At 41.4% G+C, this 15,039-nt stretch overlaps 1 protein-coding gene across 3 annotated transcripts in view; it reads left to right on the forward strand.

The window, feature by feature from the left end:
- Positions 1 to 15,039, forward strand: part of lzts2 (leucine zipper, putative tumor suppressor 2) — an 88,368-nt gene that overhangs the window by 47,471 nt on the left and 25,858 nt on the right. Inside the window, 1 exon segment of one of the 3 annotated variants that reach the window (NM_001006720.1) lies at positions 8,649 to 8,806. The exons of 1 other annotated variant lie outside the window; for it this stretch is intronic. The gene's annotated coding sequence lies outside the window, so the exon portion shown is untranslated. 3 annotated transcript variants of the gene reach the window in all.

Here is a 15,039-nt window from a genome sequence, read left to right on the forward strand (position 1 = left end):
GCATTGACGTTATGATGTTCGGGCACCTTTAAAGACGCCTGAGCAAAATTTCTAGTCCTTGACAAGGCTTTTACCATTATCTGTCGGCTCGCCTCCCACCATACACGCACCGATTATCATACAAAGACGTTTTGTACGATAATTTTTGTGCATGGCCACCTATTCTGAAATTATCAACATTTTTGTTGAAGTTTTACACCTTTTTTTCTGATAGCATGCAAAGCTGGTCTGTTGGCTACGGCAATGGCGATTACGCATGGGGCCATTTGTTTTTGGGTTTTTTTTTTTACTGTTGCTTATTTTAACAAGCCCAAAGCCCCCAAATCACCCTCCATTTCCCTCTAATTAAGAGTTAGCAGATCACTTGCAAATTAAGGATTTAAGGATCTGTTAACCCTACTCTATAATGATCGCCTTCAGTGAGTACAAAATGCAGGTGGAGGAAAGGGAATGATCCGCTCCGTCTGTCCCTGGCCTTAATATGATCGGTGCCCTGGAGTAGAGTCCTGCGCAAAACCAGTTTTTGACACCCACAACCTGCATTTTAACCTGCTTGGACCCTCTACCCGACCCACAACTGCCTTATCCATTAAACAGGAAGTGCTGTAAATCGAAAGTGACCTAATCTTTACCCACATCCAAAAATCCAACCCGCAGGGTACTCGCTTTTTTTGTGAGTATGCCGCAGGTTCCCAACCAACTGCAGGACTCTGGAGATGATTTTTGTGCTAATCATTAATAAACAAGCTTTTCTTTTTTTATCGCAATAGCTTGGAAAAAACTACGGGTGTGGGATTAGTTATCCAGAAACCCGTTATCCAGAAAGCTCCGAATGACAAAATGGCCGTCTCCAATAGACTCCATTTTATTTAAATAATTAAATTTTTTCAAATTGATTTCCTTTTTCTATGTAGTAATAAAATAGCATATTGTACTTTATAACAACTGAAATACAATTTACCTTTATTGGAGGAAAAACAATCCTATTGGGTTTATTTAAAACTAAAAGTATGGAGATCCAATTAACAGAAAGACCCCAGGTCCCAAGCATTCTGGATAAAAGACATACCTGTACTAGAAAAAAAGTCTTGTTGGATTAATCAAATAAAAGTAAACTATAAAATGTTTTTTTACAAGACATAACAACTCCATTAAGATATAGAATTCGAGAAGACATAGCTTTAATACGGAAATGGTCATATCTGGGTTTTTTTTTGTCAGATTCAGCTTTATCTTGAGACACATTCAGACAAAAAGATGTGACAGAGGGAGTAAGACTGGTTTTAGAGAAGAGGCAGAGATTTGTATGAGTGATTGCAATAGGTGGCTAATGCCTTTGGCAAAATACACCTAAGTGTGTGACTATGCAGAGAACAATTGGCATACTTGGAATGCAGTCAGTAATACCCTGCATTCATCACATGACCTGCTAACCAGAAGGTGGGGGCAGGAAAACATTAGTTTCACCATCACTTTCTAAGAGCAACATTGGGAGTGCTGCTTTAATGTCCCTGTGAATGTTATGGTACCACAGAGTTGCCAAGTGGCCTGGCCAGTAACAGTGGCACTGTAAAATCATATAATTTGCTAAGCACAGGACATGAAAGTGCTTCATGGAAGGTGCCCCAAGGCATCTGCTTTTTGCCCATCAAGAGCCAGGGGCATACCTCGTGCATGTACCCAATTATTGTCAAAACTTCAGCTGCTGGTAGTAAGTTTTTGTCTGAACATCATACAGTAAAACATCACAGGCGCCTGTGTGATTTTCCGCTGTTTTTAAAGTACCATTTTACCAGCTGACTCTCTGGATGTAAATGCAGGACACAACACACACATACATTTCCACTTAATTTCACAAAGTGGTTATTGTTGACCCTTCTGTTTGTGTGGACTGGATTGTACCTCTCCTCTCCCTGCCTAGCTATATGGGAGGGAGAAAATAACTGCAGGACTTAGTGACTATGTTATACTTTTGGCACTAGCACAAAGAACAGTGGGATGTCCATTGTATTTCCCACTTAGTATGAATAATAAATGTTTAGCCATGTGGTTAAAGGGGCAGCTTCATCACACTGCATACTTCAGATAATTACAGTCCTTGGCATAATTCGTAATTACTGTCATATGTAATTATATGTACTTAGGGGCAGATTTATTATGCTGTGGAAAAAACGGTGTCAAAATTTGCCACACATCGCCCGGCTTCACTGTGTAAAACTGGCATAATTTTTTTATGCGTTTTTTCTTTCGCCGGAACTTACGTAAAATAGCGGCTTAAAATCTGGCGTTCAGACGGTGAACTTCTCCATTTATTTCAAACAGCTTTTTACACTTTTTTGGGGGGGAATTTCATTTTACACAGCATAATGAATAGGGTCCTGCTCATACTGGGGCCCTGCAGACTAGTATTTTGTACAGAAAGAGACCTAAAAGTCTCATTACACAGTAGTAATTTACCTGTAGGCTGAGCAGACACAGCAATGGCACCTACAGGGGGAAGCAGTGGCAATAACAGGCTCTGGGAAGGGACTGTGGCTGTGGGCTAGCAGGTATAGTAGGGAGAGATGGTGCCTATAGTAACAGTGGGGATAATAGCCTCTGGGAAGGGACTGTGGCTGTGGGATAGCAGGTATAGTAGGGAGAGATGGTGCCTATAGTAGCAATGGGATAATAGCCTCTGGGAAGGGACTGTGGCTGTGGGATAGCAGGTATAGTAGGGAGAGATGGTGCCTATAGTAGCAGTGGGGGGATAATAGCCTCTAGGAAGGGACTGTGGCTGTGGGGATAGCAGGTATAGTAGGGAGAGATGGTGCCTATAGTAGCAATGGGATAATAGCCTCTGGGAAGGGACTGTGGCTGTGGGATAGCAGGTATAGTAGGGAGAGATGGTGCCTATAGTAGCAGTGGGGGGATAATAGCCTCTAGGAAGGGACTGTGGCTGTGGGGATAGCAGGTATAGTAGGGAGAGATGGTGCCTATAGTAGCAATGGGATAATAGCCTCTGGGAAGGGACTGTGGCTGTGGGATAGCAGGTATAGTAGGGAGAGATGGTGCCTATAGTAGCAATGGGATAATAGCCTCTGGGAAGGGACTGTGGCTGTGGGATAGCAGGTATAGTAGGGAGAGATGGTGCCTATAGTAGCAGTGGGGGGATAATAGCCTCTAGGAAGGGACTGTGGCTGTGGGGATAGCAGGTATAGTAGGGAGAGATGGTGCCTATAGTAGCAATGGGATAATAGCCTCTGGGAAGGGACTGTGGCTGTGGGATAGCAGGTATAGTAGGGAGAGATGGTGCCTATAGTAGCAGTGGGGGGATAATAGCCTCTGGGAAGGGACTGGGGCTGTGGGATAGCAGGTATAGTAGGGAGAGAGATGGTGCCTATAGTAGCAGTGGGGATAATAGCCTCTGGGAAATAGAATCGCTCCATTGTTGAAATCTCTAGTAATTGCTTGTTAGGAAAGGACAAGTGACTTTCGCTGGAACTTGCTTTTTAAAATTTGTATCAACTAAATCTCCCCATGGGACATTAGCCTTAAGGTGGCCATACATGGGCCGACTATAGCTGCCGATATCGGTCCCTTGGACCGATTCGGCAGCTAATCGGCCCGTGTATGGGGAGAGCAGAGCAGCCTGGCCGACCGAGATCTGGCCTGAAATTGGCCAGATCTCGATCGGCCAGGTTAGAAAATCTGGTCGGATCGGGGACCGCATCGGCTCGTTGATGCGGTCCCCGATCCGACTGCCCCATTGCTGCCCACATAATCCGATCGTTTGGCCCCAGGGCCAAACGATCGGATTATTTTTTTTTTAACCTAAATGCTCCCCGATATCGCCCACCCGTAGGTGGGGATATCGGGGGAAGATCCGCTCGCTTGGCGACATCGCCAAGCGAGCGGATCTGCTCGTGTATGGCCACCTTTAGTCGTGCCGGGACAAATCTCCGTTGTCGCGGGCGACTAATCTCTCCGCAATGCCATCCCACCGGCTAGAATGTAAATCGCCAGTGGGATGGCATAAGCGTCGCTGCAATGTCCCACAGTCACCCGTGTCTCCAGAGGAAACTTTGTGCGACTGCGGGACATGACATCGACGTGTATGCCATCCCACCGGCGATTTACATTCTAGCCGGTGGGATGGCATTGCGGGGAGAGTAGTCGCCCGCGACAACAGAGATTTGTCGTGGCGCGACTAATCTCCCCGTGTACCCCTTAAGGGCTCTGGCACATGGGGAGATTAGTCGCCCGCGACAAATCTCCTGTCTCAGGCGACTAATCTCCCCAAAATGCCATCCCAACGGCGAAAATGTAAATCGCTGGTGGGATGGCAAACGCCAGAGCCCTAAGCTTCATAACAAGTGATAAAAGCACTTTTTAAGGTCCATTTCCTTGAGTAATATCAACAACAATGTTATCAATGAATGAAGTAATTGTGACAGACATAATTTTAAACACTTAATAAGCGACAATTTTTCTTGGTGCAGTATTTTTCCACCAGCAGAGTAAACCCTCTGTGTGACATTGTTCTTAAGGCTGGGCTTAGGAAAGGAGCATGGAGTATTTGAGAATAATTTCTTTACTTCTGGGAGGAAAGATGTAAGATTTAGTAATTCTACTACAACAACTGTTTTAGGGATTTTTATTTACTTTATTCGCAACGGCAGTAAGGCTTTGTAAATGAGCTCTAAAAACTTCCTAGAAACAGGCAATACCTTATAAACTCCAAACCAGCTCCAAGTGATCAAAGAATGTGATCTGGGCTGTTGCATAGATAAGACTTGTGAGAGGTCTGTGGTCATTATAATTGGAATTTTAATTAGCCTCAGCAGGGTGATGACCCAGAAGAAGTGAACAGATATATTTTTAAAAAGCCATGAATTCTGGGGTAAGTTTTCTGTTTTCAGACTGTCAAACATTTTAATAAACTTGAACTCCAAGCTCTCTATATATCTCTATGATTTTAATTGACCCGAAAGGACCAGTACTTCAAGATCATTGTCTCTCTTATATGAAAGTAATTTGCAGGTGGTGATTCTATTGTTCTTATTGTGTAATGGTGCAGATTCATCCTTCCCCAGTATCCTGTCTCTTCTACATAGAGCTCCCTGTGGGAAATTTAGGGGCAGATTCATCAAAATGAGAGTTTAGAGTTTAATACATAATAACTCACCAACATTCTGTTCATTCCTATGGGATTTCTAGAAGCATATTTATCAACGGGTGAATGTTTGAACTCACCATTTGATAAAGATGCCTCTAAAAACCCCATAGGAATGAACAGAAAATGGGTGAGTTTTTGTGTATTAAGCTTTTAACTCCCATTTTGATAAATCTGCCCCTAAGTGTGTGGTTCTGTGTGACAACAATAGATGTGGAACATGTGAAGGTGCCTGGGATTGTGTAATCCTCTTGTCAAATATAAATCTGTATTTTATCTGTGTTTAAAATGTAAGGGCATGTCCAATATCCCCAGAGAGTACAAAACAATTTGGCGGTTTTCAGTTTGAGATAATGAAATTCTGACAGTTATATTAGGAGGAGTAGTACTTGCATTTGCCCCAGTCAATAGATTTTATGTGACATGTTAGGAGTTGCCCGTAGCAAGACAGGAAAGTATATGGCTCACCACTTTCACCAGAGGCAGCCACAAAGGGCAAATTCAGGCCTCAGACAAAAGGGTTGTCACACTAAACAAACACAGCTGAGGGGGTGTAGCCTCTGAAAATGTCTGTCAGATGCAATTAGTAGCGAGGCCATGACTGAACTTGTACTGTCCCCTTTAAACAGAAAGAATGATGCAGGAATCTGTTTATCTTTTGGTTGTGTCTGTGTTTAGACTATAATATATATATATATATAACTCACAGGCACTAGTGATGTGCTGGCCGAGCCGATACGCGCAGGTCGGGCGGTTTCGGGTGGCCTCAGCACATCAACTGCGGGTTGTGGGCGAGTGTGGGTTGAGCGCTCGGCCGCCCGAGACCTAACACTGCCGGATGTCTGGTTGCGGCTTGGGCATTTATAGGCGCCTAGCCCCTTTTGTGATGTCACTGCAGGGTGTGCGCGGGTCTGTAAATAAAGAGGAGAAGCCGGGTCGGGTAGGGTTAGGGTTGGGAGCAGGCGGGTTAGGGTCGGGTCCGGGCGACCCGCATATCACTAACAAGTGCCATGAATATGCTGTAAATACAGTATATCCTCATAAACAGTGCTTAGTGATGTCATCATGTTATAACTTGTGATTTGTGTCACACGACTCACTTGAAACTTGTGTATTATAATAAATAATGTACCTCCTGTTGCAGGTTTGGACTGGGAGTCAGTATAGGCCCTGGAATTCCACGTACACAGGGGCCCAAACAGCCCCCAATAAATAGTGACTGTCTATGGTATCTTTCAGCAGCCCCTCTGGCATTTGCCAGAACCCACAGATTGCTGGTAAATGCCTGCTTTGTTGTAAAATATGAGGATATTAGGAGTTCCATGATCTGTATAAAAGCAATCAACCTGGTCATGGAACTTCTCGGTAATTTAGAATATCGTTATATTTTACAATAGGGATACATTATTAACTAAATATTGTCCCACAGTTAGGGCTCTTACACACAGGCATTCGTGAGAAAAATAATGCTAGCTGGTAAAGTAACCCCATTACTAATGTCTATATTCATTTTATTTTTCCCTATTTCTACTATGTGACATGAGACGCTCTCTGATTCCTTGTAAACTAGAAACACAGCAGATTGTTGGGATTATAGTGGCTTAATCTGTGGATTTAGAGATGCTTAGCCCATTTACTGTTGTCAGATATAGGGCTCATTTACTGAAGCTAGCTAACATATACACGCTCCTGTAAATCTTGCACCAAACAATGCATTGGGGGTAAAACAATGTGGAGGTTTGTGTCTGCTTTTGCAGGCTGTTTTCCACTTGTGTAAAGAGTAAGTATTTTTCAGGAATAATGGGAGATTATGGGAGATTCTAGTTTCACATCTCTAACCTGCAGAGATATTTATAAATGTCTTGTTGACCGATTTCTGGCCAGGGGCAGTTTCGGAAAGGCCAGTTGCCTAGAATATTGAAATGTGGAATCTGTGTCTCTGGAACTCTGGAACTTTCCTGCCAGCCACAAAGCTGCTATGTTGCTGGCAGGGAAAGAGTTAATGGAAGACATTAGGCCAAACAGTGTTGTAGGTGGAGGAACATACCTTGCCAGCCATTTGCTGTGCTGTGCCCTCTCTGGGCTTTTATAAATAGTCCCAGGAATGCTGCTCCCTTTGCAGAGAAGCCAACATGCATTCTCTTATCCTAATATAGTTCCTATGTGTGAATCTGTGCCAGGATGCCTTCTCAGAAAATGCACCCTTCATGCCCCCGCCCCACTCGCTCCAACCATTTGGCATCACTAGTTTGGCGTCTGTATTCCCTTCCCATGCTTACCACTTAGCTTTGCATAGATAATTCAGCTATATTTCATTATGTCTATCTATAGCACAGTTTCAGCTGTACCAAGCATTGACCTTTAGAGTTTATAAAATCACTGTTTCTTAACCCAAGCTCCCCAAATGCTGCTGGACTGCGTTTCCCAGCATGCTTTTAAAAAGTTTAACCTGCCTAGATCATTTTTTTTATGTATTAAATGAACATTTGGAACACACATCCGTTATGAAATAGCTAGTTGGGTTTTTTTTTATATTTATTGCACTAAATAGGGCAAAATCTAAAAGAGAAGCCCTTTGTATAATAAGTTGCCCTTTACCTCATAAGAAGGTACGAGAGAGGTTTGTTTAAACAGAGGACTTCTCAGTGGACTAAGGGCTGGCGTTTTAAGATGCCGAGATTCAAGATGCCCTTCAGAAAGAGGTGGCAGCTACTCTGTCCGAGCACAACCTGGCATGTGTCCTCCCTGTGTGTACTTTTGTACATTGTAAGAATGTACAGCGCTGTGTATCCTTCACCAATACACTCCCCTTAAGGGCCAAACAATCGGATCAAAATGGCGGGGATATGGGGCGTGAAGGGAGGACTAAATCAATTAGCCAATGTGGTCATTGCTTTGGCAAAATATTACATTTTCTGATCAATATCTGCCAGTTGTTTGGGTAGGCCCATCAGAGTGCCCCATACACAGTAGATACTGTATGTAGGCAACTTAGACCTAAGGATCCAAATCTGCCCGTTTATGGCACCTTTAGGGTGGCATTAATTGTAAATCCAACCCTGTTAGGCCCCCAAATTTCTTTCAAAGTGTTGACATTTAAAGTCAACTGAATGTATTTTTGTTAAAGAAATCAAAAATATAGATACTTTTACTGAGGGATTTTTAGGTTTGAGCACTAAAATTTCTGTCACCAACAAAACAGAGTCCCTCGGTACAGTAGTTTTGTGTTTGTTTTGCCCCTGCTGCATGACACGGCTAATGAGAGCTGGGCTAATGAGAGCTGGGATCATGATACGGCTACAGACTGATAGCTCAGTAACCTCACTCCCTGCACATTCCCAGCTATGGGGCCACTGAGAGGACATGGGCAGGCAGTGGGCTGGCCGCGCAGGGACTGCTGGGAGGCGGAGAGATTCATGACAAGGGGGGCGGGAGTGAGAGAGGAGTTAGGCAGGAGAGCAACATTTTCAAACTTAATCAGTTTTGCAGGAGAGGGAGGCAGCCGTGGCTTTGTAAGGGCAGTCGGGAGAGGGTTTATGTGTCTGCAGAAAGAGAAGCAGCTGCTAATCACTGCGCAGCCGAAAGCATTCTGCTCCTCTGCTCACTTGGGGAACTTGTGCGCATTGTGCAGGATGGATGGACCCAGGGAAGGTAAGGGAACTTTATCTGTGGGATGGATGGACCCAGGGAAGGTAAGGGAACTTTATCTGTGGGATGGATGGACCCAGGGAAGGTAAGGGAACCTTATCTGTGGGATGGATAGAGAGCACTAAATGAATGGGGCAGTGTGGGGAAAGCCTGGCATTCTCCCCTTCTTGTCCCTGTTCCTCTCAGACCCCGGATGTTTAGTTTGGATTCCCCTGACAGTTGTGTATAAACTTAGCGGCTTGTGGGGCAGTTTCACTGCTCCTCTTCCCTGTGTGGGACGAACCATTTCTGTTTGGGGGGATTTGCAGAGCTTTTTTCACTTGATGAACTGTAAAATCAGCAGCTTTTATTTCCTAATAGTGAAATATAATAAGCTAAATAAAACTAATGCAGTGTTTTCTTTTCTATTTAAAAAAAAAATATATCTCTTTCTGGTGCACAATTTCCTGCATTATATGTAATTAAAAATCAGCTGTCAGTGGAACCATTCACTTTTCTTTGCTATTTGCTTTTTTTCTGGATGCAATAAATAAAGGAAATACTTGCATTGCACTCAGCCCTTGGCCAAGCGTTGTGACATATCTATATGAAAAGGCAAATGTGCTTGTCTGATCATTTCGCTTCCCCTTGGAGTGTGGGAATAATAATGGGGTTCTTATATAATCTGGCAGCTGGGGATGAGGATATGGAATTTGCTTGGTGCCTGTTACTTCATTGGACCATTTCTTCCAAATTATATCATCCGTCAGTTTTGGTGCAGATTTTAAAACAATTTCAGTGAAAGTGTATACAGGAGCATTTGCTTGATTCCCAATATGTGTGATGTGGGGCTAGATGCCTCCATATTGTCTTAGGTTAGTGCTACTTTGCATTTGACAAGGAAGGGTAAGCTGTATAGTTTGCACTTACCACTTCCTGTTTTATCTTCCTAGAGGAAGTGAGGAGTGCAAAAGAATACAGCTACCCCCAGATTGTTGAAAATATTAGGATAAGAGAACTGTTAGATATCCCTTGCAGAGTAAAGGCTGACTGAGGATGCTCACAATTACAGATTGTTGCTTATTGAGAGAATAGTAAAATGATTGGTTGTAGGTATTTGTTCAGTCCATGTTATTACAGGGATAACATATTTTTGGGCTTCATAAAATAGGATTTTTGTAATGGTGTGTGTTTGTTGCATGTTTTATATTGTCTAATACCCAGTACTGCAGTTGCCATACTACTTCCCCTGCCAAGGCATTAAGACATGATATTATATAAATGTTTATTGCATAATCCAGTCAGTGTGCTGTAACTGTGCCACCCAGTGGCCATGCTATCAGGGATGGATGCAGAATGATCCTTTGGCTCGACTGAGCAATACGTTTGACATCTCTGTCAGAGAATAGAGCACCCATGTTTCAGCTTAGTCAGCAGGAATGGCTCTTGTTTTTGAGGCTTTATAACTGATCACTGCAATAGCCCTTTATGGCTTAGAATTGTGTGTCTGTGGTATATTCCATGCTGTTTTGATGTGCATGTTACTGAGATTGCACAGTGATGGGGAAATCTGCAGCCCTCCAGTTGCTTTTGAACTACAACTCTCAGCATCCTTTTGAAGTGTAATTCATATGAGGAAATACAATTACACTGGATTCCCATATACATAGTTCACTAAATGAAGTGCTAGGGCTGTGGAAGTAATAGTAGTGAAAATCAAGCTTGTAAGCCTTTGCTGACATTATTCCGTGTCGTATGGAATGAATAAAGCTGGGCTTATATTACATTCCTCTGGGTTTTTTTGTTTTTTTTTTGTTTTTCCAAAGAAATTTGATAAAGCTTCTCTGAAGTTTTGTTAGAATCACATACAGTAAGATGAGCAGTGATAAATGAAGCAATTTGAGGCTTGAAGTGCACAAGCAAGAAATTCAGCCTCATTTGGTTTTGGGGCTCCTGCTCCTTATCCATGTAGGAGGTAGTTTACCCCCATCTGTTTAATGTAAGAATATTGAAAGTGATGTGGAACCTCGTGGATTTTCTTACAGGTTTTGGAAATCCAGTGTGACTTGAATTAGTGTATGTATTCCTTTTAATAAAAGTTTTTTTATCAAATCGTGTGGTGCAAGTTTATATATATATATGTATATATATATATATATATATATATATATATATATATATGTATGTATATACAGGTATGGGATCCATTATCAGGAAATCCATTATCCAGAAAGCTCAATAGCAAATAGACTAAATTTATTTAAAAATGATTTATTTTTTACTCTGTAATAATAAAACCGTACCTTGTACTTGATCCTAAGATATAATTAATCTTTTTTGGAGGCAAAACATTCCTATTTGGTTTTATTAATGTTTTTGTTTTTTTTTTTAGTAGGCTTAGGGAATGCAGATCCAATAGATAATAGATCCCATACCTGGTTGTGTGCGTATATGTTTACAAATGTTAAAGGTAAATATATATATATATATATATTGCTAGGTTTTGGTATTTTTAAATAGAAAATATTGTCCCCTATATTGTAATATATAAGGATTAGTGATGGCGACTGAACCTAAAACTGCTCTAACCCAACCTGACTTGACATTCCCCCATCACTTATATAATTACTTCCGACCTGTCCATCTTGGATCTTGGACGTTATGTGCAAAACTTGAAAGGGTAATAGACATTACAGAAAAGTTCCTTGGCATGTCATGGAACTCAAAGGTGAGTTCTGAATTCCTTATATTTTACAATAGGGGATACATTTTAATTATGCACAAGTTAGTTAAGTGAGTCACATGACTACATGACTAATCACCAATTATAACTGATGATATCACTTAGGACCGTTTATAAAGATGGGGTCACAGGTTTGATTCCATCCAGGGCATTATCTGTCTGTGTGGGTTTCTTCTGGGTAGTCCATGTTCCTCCTACTCTGCAAAAACATACAGGCTTGTTTACCAGAAAATTGACAGTAATATGATAGAGTCCTCAGATTGTAAGCTTCACAAAGGGACTGATGAGAATTATGTTGATCTTTGTAAAGTGCTGTGGAATGTGATGGTGCTATATTAAAAAAAAAAAAAAAAAAAAAAAAAAAAATATATATATATATATATATATATATATATATATATGCCTATTTATCATTGTGAAATTCTGAGAAGGCTTATTGTGATAGGGTGTCAACAAACTCATGATGATAAAGTCTGTTACCCATGTGGTAACTATTTTTGCAAGGTTACGGTCATAATGGTGAGTTATTATTATGATGTGACATGACACCAGTTGGTTGGGTGTTGTTATTATGATGTGAGTGACAATGACACCAGTTGGTTGCTGTGTGAATGACAATTGATGAAGTTGCTTAGGGACTAGCAAACAAGATCGTGTCACATTACTACTCTTGTCTTGGTAGATTTATTTTTATTGACTATTTACAAGGTGGCTAGAGCTGTGCATTGCTGAGACAATATGGCTTGTGGTTCTTTTGTCCCAAATCAGATTGACTTGCTTTATTGTCCCCTATTGTTCCATATTTGTTTATGAACAGTGTTTTTTCTCAATGCAGTGTCTTCCTTGGTGCTCACCAGTGATGTTGGTCTAAGTAAATAGGCGCTGTAGGCACATTTATTACCCAAAATAAAATAATGCTGGTACGTGGAAACCCCAAAGCTTCAGGGTATCCATAACAACCAGCCTTAACAGGCAATGGAATAAGTATCAAATATTTCCCATGAAAGTGGCGGCACAAGGGGCCGTTATTGGGAAGCTTTTTTTCGCCAGTTACTATGGAACAGGTTTGTCACTTCTCACTCGCCAGCATTGTTTTCAAGCTTTTTCCTTGGATGTTTCTTTTTAAATTTAAAACAATGCACATTCCAGTTTAACTTCCCGCGCCTGTGAGATATGATTAAACATTTCCTGTTGTGTACCGGACTTTCATTATTTTACCCGCTTTATTTTCCTATTGGTCATTTCTGGCAAATGATTTCCCAGCTGCATCAATGAGGATTTTTGAGTACCTGCCCTAAAGCACTATTCTTTAGATAAATTTAAAACATTTTGGCTTGCAAGGTATTTTAGGTTAGACTTTAAACAATCACTTTTTTGTATTACGGTATCTTTCTTAACACTATAGATTCCCAGACAGTGGGTTTGGACAGCAGTAGCCAATAGCAGTAGATGGTGATTGTAGTTTGGTTCACTTGAATCTCCATAAGCCAATCACAGTGCTTCTTTATTGATATTCTTAAGGCTTATTGGCAGGCAGGCCCCCATGTCCCTTTCATAGCCATTAGCCTTTGAGATCTGTGCCCAGTGCCTCCACCATATGAAGTGATAAAGCCTTAAAGAATGGCATCCAAATGAAACAACTTAATATGCTGTTTTTATCCAGGGCCTGGGAATTGTGAAAGTTCATATCTGCCCAGACAGGAATTCTGAGTGATGATTTCTAGGTTGTTGTTATTGGCCGCCCCATATCATCTCGGCTGAATGACCATGTGCCTCATGTTATCATTTGCCGTTATGTCTTCCAAGTCGGTGTTATATCGTTGGCAACACAAATCCCTCACATGAATTATGGATGAAGGAATGAAAGCCAAAGTTTACAATGACTCATACCAGGCATTAATGGAAAAAATCCTATCAGCAGCTTTCCTCGGTTATATATAACTTTTAGGGACATTGAAGAATTGTTTCCTCTATCATACTCTTGGCTGTCTTTTCTCTGTTCATAGCACCAAGAACTGGAGGCTCTGACATATCATTTTTTTTAAAGAGACAGTAACACACAGGCATTGATGATACTGTATGTTAGTGTGAGGTTTTTGGTATATAAAGTAATGTATTTTAGCTCTTGTGGGGGTCCTCATTTCCCAGAATGCTATTTCTACTTCAGCTTTGCATGTGGACTTGTGTATAAAACTTGGGTTAAAAGTGGCTAATTGTCCCCAGTGGTGGAGGTCCTTGTTGCATATGTTTTTCTTTATTCTAGCATACCTGTAATCCTACAGAGGGAATGCAAGGCAGATTTATCTGCTTATAATGGAGATTATGGGAGATGGGCTTTCCGTAATTCGGAACTTTCTGGATAACTGGTTTCCGGATAAGGGATCCCATACCTGTATATAAATGATGAGAATTCTATTCTGTGCCCATGGATCTTGAATTGTTTGGGTACATAAATGGTATGCTTTTATGAAATGTTTTTGTTTGTGCTATCTTTATTCAGGGTAATTGTATTTTTGTTACATATGTCCCTAGTTATATGGCTAGTTATATTCTGGAGCTTTGCATTAATAAATAACCCAGATGAGAGACAAAAATTGGGCCAATCTCACCTTTCCTTTCAGCAAGACCTGATGTTCCAGTATATGTATCGCAGGCGGATCAGTATGTGGATATATAATTTTGACCAGTCTGTTCCAACATTTATCTGTGGTACTGTTGGCTTTATAGTGCTATGCAGACACATATCGTCTGGATCCTGATAGTATAGTGGCTGTAACAAACTAAGAGGCAGAGCTGGCAGCTTATAGGAAGAATTGCCTTTAGGGCAAATGAAAATACGGATGACTGCCCTAAGACCTATAGTAGCACTGGCGTAAATGTAGAAGGGGTAGATATGGCTGGGGGGGGGGGGGTTGGTCTGTTAGGGTGCTGAAAGTTGTGGGTGATCTGTGATTTTGTGCACTTTACAGGTCACACATTATTTTGTAGGGTGGTGTTTGCAGAGTTACACCACTTCAAAGTAGTTGTAGGTAGGGACAGTATAGAATAGCAATTCAGCAACATTGGTTTTGCCCCAGGCCTGCCCCAGCCATACACTAACTTGACTAATCAGCAGTCATCCAGTGAAGAGATCTGCCCTTTTACTCCCTACAGAGAATTCAATTTAAATTTGATGTGTTGTTTGTGTTGAGGGTCAGCTAGACAAATGCCATCAAATGCTGTTTAACTACATCTTGACCAAACCAGAGATTGTAAATGGCAGCTGTCTCCCAGTTTGGTGTTTCACCCATTAGAGCAGCTGTTTACTCCATGTAGTCAAGAACAATAAAATGCAGTATTCCTGTTACTTACTAGAGCCTTATAATGAGGATTTTAATGCTGAGAGAGAGGTCATATGAGCACAACTCTGTAACTAAAACCTCACATATAGGGAAATGGGCAGAAGATGCATTCAGAATTTTACTGACAGTTCTGTTTTTGATAGACATACAGCATGATCTTATGTGACAGCCTG

Source organism: Xenopus tropicalis, chromosome 7, assembly GCF_000004195.4.
Source record: "Xenopus tropicalis strain Nigerian chromosome 7, UCB_Xtro_10.0, whole genome shotgun sequence".
Classification (NCBI taxonomy): Eukaryota; Metazoa; Chordata; class Amphibia; order Anura; family Pipidae; genus Xenopus; species Xenopus tropicalis.